Below are 20381 nucleotides of genomic sequence, written 5' to 3'. Positions count from 1 at the left end.
CCCCCTCAAGAAAAGGTCTCGGCCAGAAAAAGTGGCTAATCGGCCAACAAAGTTGGCCGACCGACCACAAAATGTGCCGACCGACCATCAACAGTGTCGACCGGCCATCACCAGTGGCCGGTGGCAAGGAAACAAGGCCGGTGGCCTCAAGCCATGGCCGGTGAGGTGTGGGGATGGCCTACAAGCTATTTCCCACCCTCAGAAGCAAAACAATAAGTGTTTGATGTAAAACCAAACACAAAACAAACAAGTCGAGAGGTCTTGAGACAAGGCGAGTAGTCGAGACCTCCGGGAACTCAAGACGAACACGAACAAGGATGATCACCGAGTGTTCAAACGGTGACATCCAAGTCTTGAGGACGGTCAAAAATGGGGTGTCTACACCACCATTATACTTTAAATCAATAAAACTCACATGTCTATCACATATCTAACTCACATCATAACTTACCTAAATAATAATAATTAAAAACAAATAGAAATCACAGATAAATTAAATTTAAAAAAAATAGAAACCCACAACTCCATCTCAAATAAATTGAAAAAAAAAAAACCCAAATAGGAACCACACAAAAATAAAAAATAAAAAATTTAGATATGTATAAAAAAAATGACAATATCTAAATTTGAATTATGATTTAGTAATATAATTATCTATTTTTCTGATTTATATATATATTAAAATTTTAAATCACTTAATGAGACAAATTAATCAATTTTCAAGTCATATTTAAAGTATAATTTGATTAGTCATCCCAACTCCTAAACTTCGTGAGCAGTGACAAAAGAGTTAACGAATTGGGTTAGGTAGAGTTTAAGTTGTTGGAGGTACCTAGGGGTGTAATTTTGGCCCTGCCTGGCCCGACACATCTGGGCTCGAGCCGGGCCCAGCCCATGTCGGGCCTTGCGAGTTCTCGCAAAAAATTGGGCCGAGCTTGACTGGCCCACAGGCTAGAAAACTAGGCCCAAGCCCAAGCTCAGGCCCAGGGGTATTCGGGCTTTGGGCTGGGCCTGGGCTCGAGCTTTGGGCGGGCTTAGGCAAGCCTAAACAATTTTTTTTTAATTTTTTTTATCAAAATTTTATTATTTTCCATTAAAGATAACACTGGGCCTCGGGCAGCAGGGACCGAGCTTTTGAGTGGGCCTTGAGCGGGCTGATGGACCGACCCATGGGGTGGGCCAAGCTTCAAAATGATGGCCCAGGCCCAGGCCCAAGGCCTCGAGCTGGGCTTAGGCCTGAGCCTAAACAAGCTTAAATAGGCCGGGGCCACGGGTGGGCTTCGGGCTGCCCACAGGCCACGGACTAGTTTTACACTCCTAGAGGTAGCATTCTCCCACTCTATAAATTTATTTATTTTTTAATTTTATTTTTTCCCTGTGTGATTCTCTTTCTCTACTGTTGGTTTGGTTTTGGTTTCGGTTTCAGTGAGGTTTATGTGTTTGTTTATAGGTTTGCATGGTAGAGAATAATTATTAGTGATTATGGTTGTAATTGAAGTATTTATGTCCATTCCATGTCAAGGATTTTGATCGGCTTTTGTTTTTTTTAGTGAAGACCATAAAACTGAAGAAAAAAAATAGTTATCAAATTTTTTATTTTTTATTGTCATTTTATTTTATAAAAAATGTAAAAATTTATTGAGAATTCAAGATTTTACTATAACATTAGATTTTTGCATAACTAGGTAAATTTAAAAATTTTAAATATCATTGTGTTCTTTATTTTTATCCTCTTTCTATTTTATTAGACCATTACTGCTATTTGTTAGTTTGTTAATTATGATTCAATTAATTGAAAATGAAAGCTTAATATAACTTTTCATATATATTATAGTTAATCTGTTACAACTATAGTTGTATATAATAGCATAATATATAGGGATAATTTCTAAATTTAATTTCTATTTTTTAATGTGATTAAAATAGTCCATCTTAATAGTATATAGAAGAGTTGGATGATTTCTTTTATCTCTAAAAAACCCAATCTATTTTTTTTTACTTTTTAATTTTTAAATTGAAACATCAATTTTTATGTCCATAAAACAAAACTAATAAACACATATCAAAAAGTTACACACTTTTTTTTTCGTTTTTTTTTTCATTTTTTAATATGTAGGATATTTACAAATGGAAAATGTTTGATACCCCCAAATTTTTTTCTATAATCCAACTTATAATGATGTAGTCATAAGTGTCAATTTTTATACAAATATGAGAAGAGAATTAATTAAATTATACATTTCAACCAACCACATACTCAAACTTTGACTATTTCAAGATGTTATTTCACTATAATTCCAATTAAGAGAATCTTCAACCCTTATATTTTTTTATCAAATTATAACTTGATAAAAATTTAAAAAGATGAAATGTTAAAATTTATTATTTTTTCCATAGAAATTGCTGACAAGAAAAAAAAAATGGGATAAGAATGAAAGTTCTTTTAAAATTTGATAAAAATTTAATGAAAAAGTTAAAGTAATTCATATCAAATCAAAATAGAAAATGATGAAAGTTTGAAAATATTTTGAAACTTTCTTATTCATAAATACTAGAAATTCGCGTGTGTATTATATTCATATTGTATTTTTAGTTATGAATGTAACTTAAATTATTGGATTAATAATAGAAACATCATATTAATTATTGTTAAATATCATTTCACTTCATATTTAATAATAAAATTATATATTTGTTTTAATTATAACTTTTAAATTTGTATATTTTCATAACAAGAAGAGGTATGTCATAACCCAATTAATCTCATTTAGTCAAGTTTAATTTTTTTTTAATACAAATTATCAAAATTGCACTAAACATATTTATATATATATATATATATTAATTTTTTTAAACTAATTAATAATTTATAAATTTATAAATATAAAAGTTAACTTATAAATTTCATGTATACCGCAAGATAAAATATTAAACTACTTCAATATAATTATAATGATTTTTTTTAATTTATAAAGTCTCATGCATAGCACGGGTTACCACTAATATATATATACATAGATATAGATATGGTATACCATTAAAAAAATAAGTGAAGCTAGAGGTTCTAGATATATTGAAAAAATTACATGAATCTTGACAAAGAAAGAAAATTTTCGACTCACAAAATATAACATCTTTGAATTTTCAAGAACACCTTAATATATTTGAATTAATTCTATCTGAAATCTAAACTTTAAATTAATGCATAAGTGGTTCGGTTCGGCTCGGTCAGGTAGAGAAAAAATTTAACATTGAACCAAATCATTCAGCCATTTGGTTTTGTTGGATGATAAACTCAAATATACCATATACTACTATTCGGTTTTGTCAGTTTAGTATAGAGAAATAATTCAAGAGATTTTAATGGGTTTTATAAAAATTTGTAAAATTTTACATTGAAAATAAATATAAAAAAAAAAAAGAGTAAGATTGTTCTAAATGTCTTCCTTTACAAATTAATCACTTATCTTCTAATGTATAAAGAATTAAAATTTAAAAATATTTAAATATAATATAATATTTTAGACAATTTGATTTATATGGATGTAAAAAAATTTTAAATCAAAATAGACCACACATTTTGAAAAATAGGACCGCAAATCAAAATTTTAATCAATCTTAAATGGTTGATTTAGTTATTTAATGAGTCTGGACTACTCTTAAAACAAAATGACATGTTACATTCAGGTTGACCTACAACATTATAAAGAGTCTGAACTTGTTCACACCCTACGAGTATGTGAACAATACACACATTTTGGTATAAAATAGTAAAGATTTATCATTTTATGCTTCGTTTATTTGAGTAGAAAATATTTTTTTTGTATTTTTTGGTATTTGGTACAATGAAAAACGAAAGTCAACGGAAAATATTTTCCATGATCAACAGAAAACAAACTTATATGGCAAAAAATATTTTTCACTTTCAAAAGGCGGAAATCGTTTTCCGAACTAAGTTTAACCATTGTCACCACACTCCACCTCCACCACCACACCACACCACACCACCATCACCACGGCCACTTCACCGCTGCAGCCGCCCCACCATCATGCCACCACCTCCACCTCCACCTTAGTTTTTCACCAAGACCATCACCACCACCACCAAATATAGAAAAACATTTTCTTCAAAAAATATTTTTTGAAAAAAATTTCCTTTAGAAAAAATGTTCATTTAAAAATGTTTTTCTCTCAAATAAATGGAGCGAAAGATAAAACCATTACATTGCTTTAAATATGAAGTTTAAATTTTTATACTAATTGTATTTTTGTATTATTTAGCCACTAAAAAAGAGTGTGTGAACAAAGTTATAAAAGTCATGGCATTAATTTTTTTTTCCAACTCTAGAATTTCTATGGTCCACTGCACTTTGCACATACATAACATTTATACTTTTTCACCACCGGGGGTGGTGGTAACGTGGATTAGGCACTTGCCTACCACGCAGATGGCATGGGTTACATTCCCAAGGGGGCACAATTTGCTTATTGGCAAGCCGTGTTAACTCCATTCGTTCCCTGTCCTCTGTCGTGGTTGGAGGGTGAGCTCCATTGTTATTTCAGTGGTGAGTTTCTTCTTTTGAATTAGGTTAGGCTGGCAACCGGTTATCTCGGAGTTTTAACTCGCAGACGTCGTAATGACACCTTAAAACATCTTTTTTTGTTCCAAAACAAAAAAAAAAAATTGAAACTTTTTTTTATCACTATTTTCTTTTGAGTTTGACCCACCACATGATAAAAATCATTCCACACTTGTTAAAATTATCCTATTTTTGTAAATACTAATTTGAGAAATTTTATGATATTATCACTAGCGGCTCAAGATTATTAGATGCCTTAAACTGAATATCAAAATGAGACTTATCTAAATAAGTCTTTAAAAAGTTAGGGCCTTCAACACTAATTTTTTGAAAATTTTCTTGTAGACCTTAGTCAACAATCTAATTAATTTAATGGTCAAATCAACAATCTAATTAATTTAATGGTCAAATCACTTCTGGATTTTACACCTTTCAAACAATGCATGATGTAAGATTTCACTCATTGTTGACACTTTACTAAATTAAAAATTAAATTTTAAGTTAATATGATAAGTTACCATCCAATCAAAAATTGAACCTGTTTTAAAATGATATTTTTTTTTTTAACCAAACCCCACAAAAAATCAAAGTCATAAGTCTACCGTGCATGATGCACACATGCACACCACAAATCAATATTTTTAAATATTTATTAATTCTTCTTTTTATGTTGACCCACCGATTAACAAGTCATGGTAGCAAACTTTTTCCAACTTTGTAGTTTCTATGATAATGCCTATGGTCTACTTGCCCGTACTAATTTTCTATCCGTGTTATACACGAATTTTGTTTGAAATTAGATTTTTTTGGTAAGAATTTATTTGGGAATTAAATTTTTTAATAATTTTTTAACTTATTATGAAAAGATACGTAAAAAAACAAAGAGAATGAGTTGAGTTTTTATATTAACTTGTTTTATTTTTTACTATTTTAGCCAATTGTCAATACATGGATCTCTCGTGACATTTGAAAATAATATGATAAATGATATAAATTTGACATAATTATATTGGACACTTCTAAAATTTTAATTCATAGTTTTTTTTTTTTTTTTGTCAATAATACGCTAATCATATAAATAAAATAAATTATCATATCTTTTGCACTAAATACAAAATTTATTTTATTTATCTTTTTGTCTATATACCGTCTGCATTATTTCGGTCTCTTTACCCAAATTCAAATGGAAGTCAACCAAAAATATAAAACTTGCTATATTATTTCTAATTCTCTCAGGGAGATCAATGTAATTTACCCTATTTTGTTTGGAACTTAATTTTTTTTTAGACCTGTTATTAGCACCTACCTATTTTCTTAGGGACCTTCTACTTCCAATTTTGTCCAAACATAAAATTTGTAACGCCCCGAAATAATTAAAGTAAAACCATCCACGACATTAATAAATAAACATACCATTTTGAATATACTGTCCCTTCCATTGCATATGATCTCAAAATACAAAAGATAACACATGCAGTTATATATTCATAAGCCCTAACTTTGAATTTATGGCATCTGTTACATTGTTAAAGATATGAAAACAAGTTGAACAATTAAGAAATACCCTATAGGCTTACAACTTTCCAAGACAATGCTTGATTACAACAAAAGTGAATTTAAACTCCATATAAATTAAGCCCTATGCTTGTGCAAAAACAAATGTACAAATGAATAGAATGAAGCTCTTACTTCAAGTCCTCCCAAGCTATTGCCTTGGCAGAGACGTATCGTCAACATCTGAAATGTTTTTCCCACATAGGATGAGTTAAAATTCATTAGAAATAATCCAATACAATATATGAATGTTAACAGAGTTGTAAGGTGAATGCTTATGCAATGCTCGTGCCAAAACATTTTATATCTCTTTCAAAACCAGGCAATACCAGTTTTATATTACAAATTCATAAAACAATTCCTTTCCAATAGAAAACAAGACTGTGAATACAACTCTATGAATCTTTAGGTACATGTCTGTTAGCAGGCTATACAAGCATTACTCTTTTGTCATTTTTACCGGTATTAACTGGAAGGCTCAATACCTATTCGCACAAGTTTCTGGTCTTTCACCAAGGACACACAGGCCAACTTAACATTGTAACCACGCCTCCTACCCAAATTCACTAAGTATTCACCATTTTTTTTTTAAACAATATACATTTTCAATGTGATAATACGCAACAATACCCAATGCAAATGGATGAGAAAATTATTTCAATTCTCTTAGTTCTCATGCAATGTCTACAATGATCATAGCTATCCTCCACCGATAACCCAAATAGATATCTCTAAACAGATAAATAAATTCCATAAAGATAAACTTTTCAAATTTCAAGATGTGAGTGATAATATATATCCAACTCTACCCTCCTCATTAATATCCACATTCTTTCCAAATCTTACAAAATCAACATCATCTTTCAATGTTTTCCAACACAAGTCAAAACTCATAGTTTTGGAACAAAATCTCATTTTCCTTCAAAATCACTTTCGAGTAAAGAAGCCCAGTATTTCAACATATAATAACCACCATCTCATCTCCACAACCTTTCCCATGATTCCAATTGAAAACCCCTCTTTTGATTTCAAAACCCAACCCCCTAGATTTTTGTTCAAAAATCCCCAAACCACAATATTGTTTGAGAAATAGCATATAACTAAGTTAAAACCCATAAGAAGGTGTGAAGAATCTCTACCTAAAGCTTAGAATGGTGGAAGAGAAAGAGTGAAGAAACTTCAACGACACCGAAACCCAACTTTGTTCTGAACAAAAGAAAGCTCTTGATGAGATCTACAATATATCTCAAAGGATCATGGTGAAAAGATGCCTCCAAGTTAGTAGATCTGAAGATCTAAGTGGAAAAGGTAGAGTTTAGAAAGAGAAAGAGAGAGAGAGAGAGAGAGAGAGAAGAGTAACCACGGCGTAGAGAGAGAGAGAGAGAAGAGTAACCACGGTGTAGAGAGGAAAAGAGAAGGAAAAGTAATGAGAGGAAAGTGTTTTAGAGCCTCTTTATAGTGGCTAGGTACTAATAGAATAATAGCCCGAAGATTAAATGAAAAGAACAAGTCAAAATCCCCAAAAAGTAGGGCCCAAGACAACCCAAAAATCTAGAAATGACACACAAGGGTCGACCATAGTGACAGTGGTCTCGACCCTCAAGAAGAAAAATACTGAGATACAAATGTTGGCTGCAAACAAGGGGCGATCCTGGGAAACCATGGTGTGGACCCTATTTTTTAGTAGACAACCCAGAACAAAATAGCAAGGGAAGGGTCGACCCTAGGAACCTATGGTGTCGACCCTATATTTTAGTAGCGATTCCCATAACTAGTAGCAAGACAAGTGTCGACACCACCTAGTTTGGTGTCAACCCCAGAGACAAATCAACAGAACAAGTGTCAACACCACCAAGACCGGTGTCAACCCCAAATTTCAGTAGCCACACCCAAAGTACAACAACAAGGTGGTGTCACATAGCGATCCCAGTTTTCCACGTCATATATAGTGTTCCGGACTTAGGTTCCGTAGTGGTTGGTTGTTTTCTATATCTTGTTTCCATCCTTTAATTCCTTGTATTTGAGTTTCGGGATATGTTGGGTAAGTTTGGAACAGGTTGGTTGTGAGTTGAAACAAATGTTTGTTGTCCAAAATTTGGCATTTTCGCTCGAGCAAGGCTTTTTGCGCTTGAGCAAGCCTTGGGTTTTTGTTTCTTCACTTAAGCGAGGCTTCTTGTGCTCGAGCGAGATTTCTTTGATGTGTCTCTTGGCTCGAGCGAGTACTCTTGCGCTTAAGCGTGCGTCTGAGTCGCAGACCTGAAACTTTGAATTGTGTGCTCGAGCAAGACTTTTTGCGCTCGAGCGAGGTGTTTGTTGGGTCTGGTCGCTCGAGCGACCACTTCTTCTCTTGAGCGAGCTTCGCATATATCAGTTGGCAGCAGCGTGTTATACATCACTTTTTCATCATCTCTTTCATCTAAACCCTAGATCTGACCCTCTCTCTCTCTATACACTCATTCTCTCTACAAATACAATTGATTTAGAGTGTCTTTACCTTAATCCTTTTGTAAATAGGGTAGAGCTTTGCGTGGGCTACATTTTGATCCGAAAAAGTTGGGATTTGGAGCATCTTGAGTTTCATCCTTCTACTCCTTTGAGTCTCTCCATTTGAGGTAGGGATAATCTACTCCTTGTTATGGATTTTAACATAAATTTTGGTCATTTTGTATAAATTGTGAGATTTGATCATTTGGGAAGTTAGGGTTTGAGATTGTGATATTTAAAAGAGGGGTTTTGTGTTTTTAAGCTCTATATGTATATGAGGTCTTGGAAATGAGGTTTTGTGGGTTTGATAGGTGAAATTTTGCCTTAGGATCAATGTTTGAGAAAATAGGAAAAATGCCCTAATTGAATTTAAATAATTAATTTGTATAATTAATGTGGTAATGGTGAAGAATATGAAATTGATTTGAAGAAATTAGATGGAATTGGGACTAGTTAGTGTAGTTGGAGTGATGAATCACTCATCGATAGAAAATGTAATAAATTATCTGTTGATAGAATTATTTATCTGTTTAGAGATAACTGCTTTGGGCTATCGGTAGAGGATAGTCTTGATTGTTGTAGACACTGCATGATGATTAGATAAATTGAAACTAATCACCTGAATTATGTCATTCAATATGATAGTTGGATTAACACATTGAATATGTGCTTTAATTGATCATTGTATATGATAAAGTGTTTAAATACATTGCATATGTATCTTGTATAGGAGGAGATAGGGGATGTACTCCATGGTTTGGGAGGAGATAGGGGATGTACTCCACTATTTGCGTGGAGATAAGGGATGGACTCCATTGATAATTAAGTTGGCCGGAGTGTCCAGTGTGAAAGTCCTAAAACCTTACACACATCTGAATGATGTTGATGATTGAAGTGTTGATTATGTGAGTTGTAGTCTCATTTGAATTATTGATGAATTGAAGAATTGTTTTTATGAGTTGTAATCTCATTTGACTTACTTGGATAAACGAACCATGTCTATCAAGTGAATTGAAAATAGAAATGAAACCTGGTTAAAAGATAAATATTAATGTTGATGGATTATAGTAATGGTGTAAATCGATGCACATATGTTGAACATTTATCATATGCTAATGTTTTAGTTATTTCTCATATTTGGTTTAGCAAATCTCTACTAGGCTTTGGCTCACCCTATATGGGACATCATTTTCAGGTACAGGAGACATGGTGCCTCCAAGGACCTAGTTTGAGTGGTTTAGAGGCAGCATGCTTCGTTTGTTGATTTTTTATTATGTTATATGTTTTAATTCCAAGCCGAGGGCTTAAATTATAAAGGGCTTTTGACCCTCTTTTGTTGAAACCAAGTGTTAACTTGGAAAGTTGTAAGCCCGTAAGGCATCTACTTTTGTTGTTAACATATAACATCTTTTGTAAGGAACACTCTGATGAATGAAATTGGAAGGTTTCTTTTGTTAATTATGGATTTTGTGAATGATTGGTTATGTATTATTTTGAGGGTGTTACAACTTGGTATCAAAGCGTACCGGGTTTGAATACTTTAGGTATGTGGAAAGTGGTTAGTACCATAATGGGCTTGTCTCGCTTGTTAGATGATGTTATGTGTTTATGTGACTATATGGGTATGGGATTTAGTTTCTAGGATGTTGATTAGATCCTTGGGTTTCTGGGAGTCTTGTTGGAAAGGCACTTGATCACTACCGTTTCTAACTGGAACTCTAGCAATGCCACGGGACGGTCATTATCTGGAAATGAAATTTGTAAGTGTTTATGTGATTATGTACGTACGTGGAGTGAATTATTGTTGTCAATTGTATTAGAACGCGAGTGAAATAGATTCAGCACATTTATGAATGTGCTAATGTCTTTGTTACCTTTATTAGGATGTCAGGACGAGGACGTGGTAGGCCTAGGAGGCAGGAGATGCCTATACGGGATGAAATTTCGGCACAGGAAGAGGAAGTTGGTCAAGCCAACGTGGTCGAGCCAGTAGGACAGCAGGCCATAGGCGCCTTAGCCCGCAAGATGGCAGGAGATTTGAGAGAATCTATGGACATTTTCATGGCTGAGAATCAAGTCGAGGCCCATGTAACTGAGGCAGGGCCGGCCTTTCTAAAGAGGGAGTTCTTCTAGTCAAATCCGGACGAGTTTTTGGGTGATCCAAAAGAGCCACTGAAGGCTGACGAATGGCTTGAACAGATGACGAAGACGTTTGAGATGCTTGGCATCAAAGACGAAGGCTTAAGGGTGACCTTGGTGTCCTTCCAATTGAAGGGAGACATGGGTCAGCGTTGGAAGTTCGTACGAGGGCATATTTGAGGGACTTGGGAGGCTTTCGTTGATGCCTTTTAGGAGAAGTTTTTGCCTTCCACTGTTAGGGAGAAGTTGAGAGATCAGTTCTATCGGCTCAAGCAACTTAATACACCAGTGGCCGAGTTTGAGGCTACATGCACCAGTTTGTCGAGGTTTGCACCTGAGTTAGTAGCAACTGAGGAACGCCGCTGTCTAGAGTTTGAGAAGAAGTTGAGGACCAGACTCATGTTTCGAGTGGCCGGGTCCATGACTAGGGAGTATGGAATGCCTTGTTCAGGCTGCAGCCCATCTTGAGACCATTATGCAGGCGGAGGAAGAGAGGATGAAGGGCTCTAGGAGGAGTCAGAAAGGTCAGGGGGACAATAAAAGGCAGAGGGGCTCTAACCCTCAGCAGTCCCATGGAGCATGTACTAGATCTACCTTTCCAGTACCGAGTTCAGGTTCAGGGAGAGGCAGTCAGGGAGACGTTACTTGTTACAAATGTGGTCAATTGGGCCACAAGTCTCCAGCTTGCCCACAGAGAGGAGGAGGGCAAAGAGCAGTTTCATCTTCGGCTCATCCTCAGAGCCAGAGTCAGGGCAGAGACCAGCCGCTCTCTTATTATCAGTGTGGTCAGGCGGGACACCTAAAGAGGTTTTTCCCATAGTTGAGTGGCACATCTGGTGCATCTGGTTCGAGGCAGACACAGAGTGATCAACCAGTTCAATCAGTTCAAGCCTCGAGGGCCAATCAGGGAGCCTCTTCAACTCAGTCTGTGCAGCAGTCTTATGCTCCGAGAGGTGAGCAGGTAGATCAGAGACCTACGAGGCGCGTGTATGCTGTTACAGCGCAGGACCTAGTGCCGACTCCATCTGTTGTGAGAGCTACCTTTTTGTTTTGCAACTCGGTTGCCAATGTGTTAATTGATCTGAGTGTATTCCACTCTTTTATATCTTCTACTTTTGCATCTGTTTTGGGATTGGAGTTGGCGGAGTTAGCATCTCCTATTTGTGTAGTATCACCCGTTGGGAGTGAATTGATTTTGAAACAGGGGTGTCGGGGCTGTGATATAGAAATCGCTGATCGTTGGCTTCTCTTTTCTTTTGTATTAATGGATATGTCAGGTTTTGATGTGATTTTAGGTATGGACTGGCTATCGTCATACCGGACTGCTATAGACTGTTACCGCCAGAGGGTTACTGTATGTACCCTGAGCGAGGATTGTTTTCATTTCTTGGGAGATCGGGTTGGTAGAGTGTTACCACCGGTGTATGATCCGCGAGGGCAGAGTAAGCTTAGTTGTCTTCTCGCTAGCTGTATGAGTTGTAAGTGTGATGAGACCGGGATTGAGTTGCCCAGAATGGTTTGTGAGTACTCGGATGTCTTTCCCGAGGATCTTGTTAGTTTACCAGCCCCATCGAGAGATTGAGTTCTCTATCGACTTAGTGCCTAGCACGGCACTGATTTCTATGGCACCGTATCGTTTTTCCCCAGCCAAGTTGAGTGAGTTGAAGATTCAACTCCAAGAGTTGCTAAATAAGGGCTTTATCCACCCTAGTACTTCACCATGGAGAGCACCGGCCCTCTTTGCTAAAAACAAAGATAGGGCTTTGAGACTTTGTATTGATTACCGAAAACTGAACCGGGCTACGGTTAAGAACAAGTACCGTATGCCTCGTATAGATGATATGTTTGATCAGTTGAAAGGATCCTATTGTTTCTCTAAGATAGACTTGAGATCGGGTTACCATCAGTTGAGAGTCAGGGAGGAAGATATCCCGAATACGACATTTCGTACGCGGTATGGCCACTATGAGTTTCTGGTGATGCCTTTTGGGCTCACCAATGCACCGGCTGTGTTTATGGACTTGATGAACCGGATCTTCCAGGAGTTCTTAGACCGCTTTGTGGTCGTTTTCGTGGATGACATTCTGATTTATTCACCTTGTAAGGAGGAGGACGAGGAAAACTTGCGAGTGGTGCTTGAGTTGCTTAGGGTGCTTGAGTTGCTTAGGGTCCATAAGCTGTATACTAAGTTTGGGAAGTGCGAGTTCTGGCTAAGAGAGGTTAAATTCTTAGGCCATGTGGTATTTGGAGAAGGGGTGACTGTAGATTCATCCAAGATAGAGGCAGTGCAAGATTGGGCACAGTCTAAGAGTGTTTTTGAAATCTGTAGTTTTCTGGGATTGGTCGGGTATTACCGTCGGTTTGTGAAAGATTTCTCCAGGCTAGCCTCGCCTTTGACTAGATTGACGCGGAAAGGGGTCAAATTTGTATGGAGTGAGACTTGTGAAAAGTCATTCCAAGAGGTTAAAGTTAGACTTACCACTGCTCCAGTCTTGATTATCCCGTAGAAGGGTTTAGGTTATGCAGTATATTATGATGCCTCACGAGAGGGTTTGGGCTGTGTATTGATGCAAGAGGGTAAAGTAGTAGCCTATGGCTCACGTCAGTTAAAAACACACGAGAGAAACTACCCTACTCATGACCTAGAGTTAGCAGCTGTAATATTTGCCTTGAAGATTTGGAGGCACTACCTTTATGGTGAGAGATTCGAGGTGTTCTTGAATCATAAAAGTCTGAAATATCTGTTTACACAGAAGGACTTAAATTTGAGATAGAGGAGGTGGATGAAGTTTATAGAGGATTACGACTTCGAATTACATTATCATCCGGGGAAGGCCAATGTTGTGGCCGATGCCCTAATAGGAAATCCATTGGGGATGTAGCTTGTATTGCTATCCGGGAATGGGAGATGTTGGGTGCCCTTGGGGAATTTGACTTGCATCTGGGCGAGTCTGTTGAGTCAGCAGCCTTCTTTTCTGTAGTCGCACAACCTACACTTGTGAATCGAGTGTTAGAGGCACAGAAGGATGACCTTGAGGTAGAATCTCTCCGGGGAAAGATATCCAGTGGGAAGGTAGAGCAGGGTTTGACTGTGTATCCCGACTTGAGTGTGAGGTACCGAGACCACTTGTTTGTGCCGGAGTCTTGCCGAGAGGAGGTACTCCAAGAGTTTCACCATTCACACCTTGCGGTATATCTGGGAGGCACAAAGATGTATCATGATCTGAGTCGCCAGTTTTGGTGGAGGGGTATGAAGAAAGATGTGGTAGTTTTTGTATCTAAGTGCCTTACTTGTCAGCAAGTGAAGGCCAAGCATCAAAGGCCAACGGGTTTGTTGCAACCCTTGCCAATAGTCGAGTGGAAGTGGGAGCATGTCACGATGGACCTCATTGTAGGTCTTCCGAGGACTCAACGGGGTAGTGATGCCATTTGGGTGGTAGTAGACCGGTTTATTAAGTCTACGCACTTTATTCCTATGCACATAAGAGATTCAATAGATCATCTTGCCGACTTGTATATTTGGGACATAGTGAGGTTATACGGGGTCCTAGTGTCGATTGTCTCAGATAGAGATCCACGTTTCACTGCTAGATTGTGGCAGAGTTTGCAGACTGCCTTGGGCACCAGATTGACTTTTAGCACGGCTTATCATCCTCGGACTGACGAACAGTCCGAGCGTACTATTCAGATCCTTGAGGACATGCTTCGAGGCTATGTCTTTGACTTTAAGAGGTCATAGGAGAGACACCTACCCTTAGTGGAGTTTGCCTACAATAATAGTTTCCAATCGAGTATTGGTACGGCACCATTTGAGGCCTTGTATGGCCAACCGTGTAGATCTCCAGTGTGTTGGGCTGAGGTGGGTGATACACCTTTGTTGGGCCCCGAGTTGGTACGGGAAACGACGGAGAATGTTGAACTTATCCGTAAGAAGTTAGTTGCAGCCCAGAGTCGCCAAAAAAGTTATGCCGACTGTCGGAGGAGGCCTTTGACATTTGAGGTGGGTGATCACGTCTTTTTGAAAATATCACCTAGGTGGGGTTTGATGAGGTTTGGGAAGAGTGGGAAGTTGTCCCATCCGTTTATTGGCCCTTTTGAGATCCTTGAGCAGATTAGGGAGGTTGCATACCGTTTAGCTTTACCACCGCAGTTGTCCGGAGTGCATGACGTGTTTCATGTTAGTATGCTTCGGAAATACGAGCTGGATTCATCTCATGTATTGGATTGGACCGACTTAGAGGTAGGCGATGATGCTTCATATGAGGAGGAGACTGGTGAGGGTCTTGGATAGACGGGATCAAGTCTTGCGAGGCAAGATGATTCCCGTGGTAAAGGTCTTGTGGAAACATCACGAAGTTAAGGAAGCGACTTGGGAACGTAAATTGGAGGTCCGAGAAAAGTATCCGGACCTATTTGTTGGTGTTGAAGTGTGAATTGAGATCTTGGTTTTATTTAAGAAATATGTAAACATTGTATATGTTGGGAACTATTTGTTATGAAGGCATTGTAAATGTCGGATGTATTCCGGAAATGCAAGTTTAATATGAACATTATATATGTTTTAAAATAGTGAGAGCATTGTATATGTTGCTTAAATGTTGGAGAAAATATAAACTTGAAAAGAACATTGAATATGTTTTGGAAAATATGAGTTATTTGCGTTGAAGTTGTTGAATTTCAATAGAATGCATGTTGAGTTACATTTACAAGTTGTTCTCTTGAGAAGAGATGGAATGATCGGTAGTGGATCATGTTGGTAAGTGATGTATTATAATCATGTTGGGAATTGAATAATCACAATTTTGAAATTTATATATGTAATTTCGGGGACGAAATTCTTTATGGAGGGGAGGTTATAACGATCCCAATTTTTCCCGTCATATATTGTGTTCCGGACCTAGGTTCCGTAGTGGTTGGTTGCTGTCTATATCTTGTTTCCATCCTTTAATTCCTTTTATTTGAGTTTCGGGATGTGTTGGGTAAGTTTGGAACAGGTTGGTCGTGAGTTGAAACAAATGGTTGTTGTCCAGAATTTGGCATCTTCGCTCGAACGAGGCTTTTTGCGCTCGAACGAGGCTTTTTGCGCTCGAGCGAGCCTTGGGTTTTTGCTTCTTCGCTCGAGCGAGGCTTCTTGCACTCGAGCAAGCTTTCTTTGATGTGTCTCTTGGCTCAAGCGAGCACTCTTGTGCTCGAGCGTGCGTCTGAGTAACAGACCTGAAGCTTTGAATTGTGCACTCGAACGAGACTTTTTGCGCTCGAGCGAGGTATTTGTTGTGTCTGGTCGCTCGAGCGACCACTTCTTCTCTCGAGCGAGCTTCGCATATATCAGTTGGCAGCAGCATGTTATACATCACTTTTTCATCATCTCTTTCATCTAAACCCTAGATCCGACCCTCTCTCTCTCTATACACTCATTCTCTCTACAAATACAATTGATTTAGAGTGTCTCTACCTTAATCCTTTTGTAAATAGGGTAGAGCTTTGCGTGGGCTACATTTTGATCCGCAAAAGTTGGGATTTGGAGCATCTTAAGTTTCATCCTTCTACTCCTTTGAGTCTCTCCATTTGAGGTAGGGATAATCTACTCCTTGTTATGGATTTTAACATAAATTTTGGTCATTTTGTATAAATTGTGAGATTTGATCATTTAGGAAGTTAGGGTTTGAGATTGTGATATTTAAAAGAGGGGTTTTGTGTTTTTAAGCTCTATATGTATATGAGGTCTTGGAAATGAGGTTTTGTGGGTTTGATAGGTCAAATTTGGCCTTAGGATCAATGTTTGAGAAAATGGGGAAAATGCCCTAATTAAATTTAAATAATTAATTTGGTAATGGTGAAAAATATGAAATTGATTTGAAAATCATGAAATTGGATAGAATTGGGACTAGTTGGTGTAGTTGGAGTGATGAATCACTCATCGATGGAAAATGTAATAAATTATCTGTTGATAGAATTATTTATCTGTTTAGAGATAACTGCTTTGGGCTATCGGTGGATGATAGTCTTGATTATTGTATACACTGCATGATGATTAGATAAATTGAAACTAATCACTTGAATTATGTCATTGAATATGACAATTGGATTAACACATTGAATATGTGCTTTAATTGATCATTGTATATGATAAAGTGTTTAAATACATTGCATATGTATCTTGTATGGGAGGAGATAGGGGATGTACTCCACTATTTGAGTGGAGATAGGGGATGGACTCCATTGATAATTAAGTTGGCCGGAGTGTCCAGTGTGAAAGTCCTAAAACCTTACACACATCTGAATGATGTTGATGATTGAAGTGTTGATTATATGAGTTGTAGTCTCATTTGAATTGTTGATGAATTGAAGAATTGTTTTTATGAGTTGTAATCTCATTTGACTTACTTGGATAAACGAACCATGTCTATCAAGTGAATTGGAAATAGAAATGAAACCGGGTTGAAAGATGAATATTAATGTTGATGGATTATAGTAATGGTGTAAATTGATGCACATATGTTGAACATTTATCATATGCTAATGTTTTAGTTATTTCTCATATTTGGTTTAGCATGTCTCTACTGGGCTTTGGCTCACCCTATATGGGACATCATTTTCAGGTACAGGAGACATGGTGCCTCCAAGGACCTAGTTTGGGTGGTTTAGAGGTAGCATGCTTCGTTTGTTGATTTTCTATTATGTTATATGTTTTATTTCCAAGTCGAGCGCTTAAATTATAAAGGGCTTTTGACCCTCTTTTGTTAAAACCAAGTGTTAACTTGGAAAGTTGTAAGCCCGTAAGGCATCTACTTTTGTTGTTAACATATAACATCTTTTGTAAGGAACACTCTGATGAATGAAATTAAAAGGTTTCTTTTATTAATTATGGATCTTGTGAATGATTAGTTATGTATTATTTTGAGGATGTTACATGTCGACACCAACAAGACTGGTGTCGACCCCAGAAGCAGAACAAAACAAAGAAAATAAGGCCGTGTCGACACCACCAAGGATGGTGTCGATCTCGAAGCCAAAACCCAACAAGAAAAGAAGGAAGAACAACCGCTACGGATATGGTTTTTCAGAATCAAAAGCAATATATGGGTCGAGTCTAAGCCCGGATCACTATAAAATTCCATTTCTACACTCATTCCCATAATTTCCCAAACCATAACCCTAATTCCATCAGCGCTGTTGTCACCACCCATCATTGTCGATGCCACTGTAAGCTCCAAATTGAGTTTTGATCACTACTCCACCTCCGGCGTCACTATTATCACTGCCATCATCTATCATAGAGCATGTGTGTGTGTGTGTGTACGTGAGAGTGAGAGAGAGAGAGATCGCTGACCATTGCCATCACAGCCCCTACGTCAACAAGCCATCGCTCTCATCCTCGTCGTCACCACCGTCATAGCCCGATTTCCACTTTCAAATCTAGGGTTTTAATGAAAAAAAAAAACAAGAATAAGAGGAGAGGAGGTCGAAGGAAGAGTTGATGAGAAAGGTAATGGGAGACTGAAGGTATAAAAATGAAAGGACTGATGGTGATTAGGTCACAATTTCGATCGTGATCTGAAGATGAAGAAGAAGAAGAAGATGGGGAGACAGAGGGGTGGGTGGTTATGGAAACAATGGTATAGATTCAGATTGTGGTGGTGAAATGGTGGTTTGTCGAAGTTGAGACAAAGGGGGTGAAAAGAAAAAAGAAGAAGAAAAAGGGTCGGAGGTAGGCTACGGATTGGCTGCCGAAGGCAACAGTAGTGGTGCCGAAGGTGGTGGTTGGGAGTAGGGTCTAAGGTTTGGGTTTAGGGTTAGGGGGATAGTTGGTATTAAGGTCGGGGTTCGAACAGAAATGGTGAGGACTTATTTTGCTGGATGGGAGTCCAAAAAATTAGAGGGCAAAAATAAAAAGGTAGGTGCTAATATTAACCCTCTTTTTTTTCAAGGTTAATTAAGTAAGGAGACGTCATTCAAAATTAATCATCATCAATTTATTTCAATGGTAAAGTTCAAGTAATTGTTTCTAAAATTTTAAGTTTCTTTTGTAGACAATATTTTAAGAGTTTCAAATTTAATCGAATAACTATGTTCTTTTAAAACTAAGGGTTTGTTTATGTGGCACTAATAAAAACACACTACAATGTCTATATACGACATTAAAGCTCTTTAATTTCCAACATGTTAATTTGGGTTTGTTTATTTATTTATTATTTTCATATATATTTTTTGATCATAAATGGTTTATTGAACCTTTTTCAATGTGCGCAAACGTCATAAAGACTAACAGTAATATAGGTTGCATTTTGGAGTAATCCATTATTCTCGTTAATACGATCACGTGGGTAGGTAATAACTTTTTTGAAAGAGTGATTACTACATGTCTCTCATAATTAGAAGCTAAGAATTATTTACTATACTTTTGATTTACATATTTACAATATATATTTTGATTTTTTTTATAATCATATTGATGGTTTATTGTATAAAATCTCCCCCAACATCTTGTAAAAAAGCATATGACAGCAATGGAATGAGTAACAAAGAGAGCACTGGCCAACAGCTTGGTACTGGTGGAATTGACAACAAGTACACCAGCTAAATTTTTCCATCCACAAAGGACTTCCAATACCATGACACCTTTACCTTGCTTTCCATTAATAAGGGGTTTTTTTTTTTTTTTTTTGAAAATTATTTTTGTCTTAAAGCAGTAAGTAGAAGCTACACCAAATAATTTTACACGTATTTTCAATATAAAAAAGAGAGAGCTATAAACAGCTCCATAAATTACACTAAACAGTCCATATTCATAAACTAACGCAGTGTTTACTTGGGGATTTGAGAAGAGATTTGGAAAAGAAAAGGGAAAAGGTGTGTAAAATTATGTGAAATGTAGATATATTTTATTCATATTTCACCTACCTTTTCCCTTTCCCTTTCCAAATCCCTTCCCGAATCCCCCAACCAAATACAGTGTAAAAGTCTATGATTTCTCAACACAATCTTTCACCAATCTTGCCAAGTTTAGATGGTCAGTGCTGCCTATTATCTGGACTTGTTCAGCCAAGAAAAGACTTCTTGACATGGCCTACGCCATCAAGATGCTTCACTGCAACTTTGATTTTTCTGTCGCTTAGAAGAGAGTTCCTTCAAAGACCAATATACATATTATCCTTGACAAAGTTTCCTTTTGAAATTATATCAGTCAGTGACTTTGAGCTCAATTCTATAAGAGAATCTCAGGGGCATTCCCGGCACTTCTTGATCTAAATAATCCTCCTCGGTTCCATCAATTCCTCTTTTCTACCTTGAAAAGGAAAACACAGATGAAAATTATAATAAAGAGACCAGAAAAACGCTCCAAGTTTGGATACCAGTTTGATTACAAATTGATTATTGACTTCACGTGCACTTTATATTGACCTCCATTTAGATGATCTCTGTTAGTATATATAGAGCATTTTTTACTTGAATTTTTATTGGAAACATCACTTGAACAAAACAGAGTAGTTCTGTAGTAGCAACTACTTAAACAGGCTTGCTTGCAACTACTCTTCATGTCTATCTATTCATAGCATTTGACATGTCAGCCTCAACAATGAGGTACGTAACATTCTTTAGCTCTATGAGCTTATGATGTATTGA

The sequence above is a fragment of the Camellia sinensis genome, unplaced genomic scaffold (genome assembly GCF_055761805.1).
Source record: "Camellia sinensis isolate YWXY unplaced genomic scaffold, ASM5576180v1 Unanchor12, whole genome shotgun sequence".
NCBI lineage: Eukaryota > Viridiplantae > Streptophyta > Magnoliopsida > Ericales > Theaceae > Camellia > Camellia sinensis.
The sequence above is the reverse complement of the archived record's forward strand: the minus strand, read 5'-3'. Positions refer to the sequence as shown.